The sequence below is a fragment of the Acomys russatus genome, chromosome 5 (assembly GCF_903995435.1).
Source record: "Acomys russatus chromosome 5, mAcoRus1.1, whole genome shotgun sequence".
Classification (NCBI taxonomy): domain Eukaryota; kingdom Metazoa; phylum Chordata; class Mammalia; order Rodentia; family Muridae; genus Acomys; species Acomys russatus.
The window spans coordinates 39,659,876-39,663,479 of NC_067141.1; the positions used below are offsets into that span (position 1 = coordinate 39,659,876).

At 49.4% G+C, this 3,604-nt stretch overlaps 1 pseudogene; it reads left to right on the plus strand.

The window, feature by feature from the left end:
* The first annotated feature begins 1,460 nt into the window (after positions 1–1,460).
* LOC127189847 (uncharacterized) lies at positions 1,461–3,011 on the plus strand (annotated as a pseudogene).
* Positions 3,012–3,604: the final 593 nt, after the last annotated feature.

Sequence of the window (3,604 nt, forward strand, 5' to 3'; positions counted from 1 at the left end):
TGTGTGTGTGTGTGTGTGTGTGTGTACAAAATGATGTTAGTGTATATTGCAAGGATAATAAGCTCAATTGTATATTTATCTTAATTTATATGGTGATATATTTGAATTATATCTTTCCTACTTTCATATATTTTATTTTTAGGTGTGTATGTGTATGTGTGTGTGTGTGTGTGTGTGTGTGTGTGTGTGTGTTGTATTATGTTGTGTGTGTTAATGCAAGTGCCCAAGGAGGCAAAAAAAAAAAAAAAAAAAAAAGATGCCCAATCTCTTGGAGCCATAGTTACAAGCAGTTGTAATCTATCTGACATGGATGCTGAAAGGGAAATTTTTTAATTAGCATTAAAGCAACCAGAACAGCAGAGCTCTCAGCTCTCTAACTCAAAAGTGCAAGTCAGCAGGTATGCTAGCCCAAGGTCCCAGATGATAAGTCACAAAGAATGCGGAGCTAAGAGACAAAGGCCTATGGAGTGTTCCAGGGACTAGCTGGCCGTAAAAGTTAGGGAGGGTACACAAGGACAAATTCCTGAGAGAAACAGGTACCGGGCATGGTCGAGTGAGTAATGAGCCAAGACCCCTCATCCGATCTTATGGTGTTTGCTTAATCCCCCCTTGAGGCCCACACGCAATGTTCCAGGTTTGAGTTTAACCAGATGTGTCGTTAGCTCAGATAAACATCTACCCTTGGGTTCCGAGAAGAACAGGAACCAAGGAATGTTCCGTGTGATTAAGTCTGACCTTAGCCCAGATTTGCCTACACAATTTGCTGATGTTCAAATGTTTGAAACAACCAATCGTGTGTGGCTGCGCCAAAACTTCCCACTCCCCCCGACCTTTGACCATATAAACCCAAACCCCTGGGCTTCTGAGTTGACCCCTCTGTCTCCTGCGTGAGATACGTGTCGACCGACTGGGAGCTCCACCAATAAACTACCTCATGCGTTTACAGCAAGACGGTCCTTTGTGTGTCTTTGGGTGCGCGCCATCCCGAGGCTTGAGTGAGGGTCTCCCTTTGGGGGGTCTTTCATTTTGGGGGCTCGTCCGGGATTTGCGCGACCACCCAAGACCCCCCCAACAACCCCTTGAAGGTAGGTTTGTGTGAGTTTTGGGTGTCTGAGTGCGGTGCTGTTGATTTCGTGTCTTGGTTTCAGTTTCTTGGTTTCAGTTTCTGGCAGCTGCCGCTGTGGGCCGTAAGGACCCAGTGGATGTGGAGGCAGACGTGCTAGGGCCGCAAGCTGAAACCCTGGGGGACGCCCTAAGGGTGAAGGGGAGTCAGAACATCCTGACTGCCTCTTTTCGGGATGAAGGAGATGGAGTGCTTCTTCTTGAGGGGAAGGTGCGGAAGCCTACCCCATCGGAACTTGCGTTCGGTTGGTTGTACAAGTCCAGATGCGGACGAGTGTGCTTGGATGTGATAGTGTCTTGTGTGCTTACATTGTTTTTGTGCTTCTTGTTTTTTTGAAATGGGACAGACTGTGACGACCCCTTTATATTTGACTTTGGACCATTGGACGGACGTTAGGGCAAGAGTACATAATCTATCCGTAAAAGTTAAGAAAGGACCCTGGCAGACCTTTTACACCTCAGAATGGCCGACTTTCCATGGCGGCTGGCCACCTGAGGGACTTTTGATTTACCTGCTATTAGAGCTGTTAGAGCAGTTATTTTTCAGGAAGGATCAGGGTCGCATCCAGACCAACAACCTTACATCACCGTGTGGGAAGATTTGGCCCATTACCCACCCCTGTGGGTCAAGCCCTTCATCTCACCTCACCCACCAAGCTCCTGAATCTTGGCAGTGCAAGAAGGCACCGTGGAAAAGAAATTGAAACCACGGCAGAGCGGAGGAAGTGAGCCTAGCGCACCACTGGAGCCCGTCCCTAAAACATATCCTGACATAGCAGAACCCCCTGAATGGCCCATGCCCCTGCTCCGAATTCCCCAGCCAGCAGGCCCAACCTCAGCCCCACCCGCCACAGGTGATTGACCCTCGGCGAGCACTAGGAGGCACCGTAGAGCAACCCCTGAGGGGCCTGAATCTACAGTGGCTCTGCCCCTTAGTGTTGTCTGGCTGGCCCTGACAGGCCAAAATGAGCTACAACTCCTACAGTATTGGCCTTTTTCTTCCTCCAATCTCTATAATTGGAAAACTAACCACCCACCTTTTTCAGAGAACCCTACATGACTTACAGGTCTGATTGAGTCCCTGATGTTCTCACACCAACCCACATGTGATGACTGTCAGCAGCTTCTGCAGGTTTTATTCACCACCGTGGAGAGAGAAAGAATTCTCCTCGAGGCTCTAAAGAATATCTGAGATGACGCTGAACACCCCGTCCAGACCCTGGCAGAAATAGATGAAGGATTCCCCCTGACCTGTCCTCAGTGGGACTACAACATGGCAGAAGGTAGGGAACAGCTGTCCATTTACCGCCGGGCTCTGGTGGCAGGTCTCAGAGGGGCCACGAGGAGGCCCACCAATTTGGCGAAGGTAAGAGAAGTCATGCAGGGAGCGACCGAGCCCCCCGCCTCGGTGTTTCTAGAGAGGCTCATGGAGGTTTACTGGAGATATACCCCTTTTGACCCTGCACCAGAGGGACAGCGAGCCTCCATAATTATGGCTTCCATTGGACAGTCAGCACCTGATATTAGAAAGAAACTACAGCGCATTAGCGCATTGAGAGATTGCAAGATTATACCATCAGGGATGTGGTGAAGGAGGCTGAGAAAGTTTATCATAAAAAGGAGACAGAGGAAGTGAAACAGGAAAGAGAAAAGGAGAGAGCTGAGGATGAGGAAAGAGGAAAGAAAAAGAGGGCTGAAGATGAAGAAGAGAAAAGAAAGAGAGAGCTAAGGATGAGGAAAGAAAAGAAAAAAGGCAGGAGAAGAATCGGACGAGAATACTGGCCACAGTGGTAGGAGAAGGAAGGTGTCAGGGAATAGGCAGGCCTAGGCAGACAGGGGACCTGGGTGACAACAGAAGGCAGGGGCCAAGGAGACCCAGAGAAGATTGAACGCTGCCACCTGATCTCAAAGATGCCTTCTTCTGTCTGAGATTTCACCCTAACAACCAATCCCTGCTCCTTTGAGTAGCAAGACCCCGAAAATGGAAGAACTGGACAGCTTACATGGAGGAGATTGCCCCAGGGGTTTAAAAACTCCCCCACCCTATTTGATGAAGCCCTACATCAGGACCTTGCCCCTTTCCGTGCTAATAATCCCCAGGTGACTCTTCTACAGTATGTAGATGACCTCCTATTGGCTGCAGAGACCCGTGAAGAATGAGAGCTTGGGACTCAAAATCCTGGCTAAGTTAGGTGGGTTGGGGTATCGGGCTTCTGCCAAGAAGGCACAACTGTGCCAGACTGAAGTGACATATCTGGGATACAGCACCTTGAAAGATGAACAACGGTGGCTCACAGAAGCCAGGAAACAGACAGTGAATCAGATCCCAACCCCAACCACCCCTTGCCAGGACCCTGGAAGTGCCCAGTGGCCTATCTGTCAAAAAAACCTGCATCCTGTGGCCAGTGGGTGGCCCTCTTGTCTGTGGGTGATAGCAGTAATGGCTGTATTGATAAAAGATGCCGATAAGTTAACCATGGGC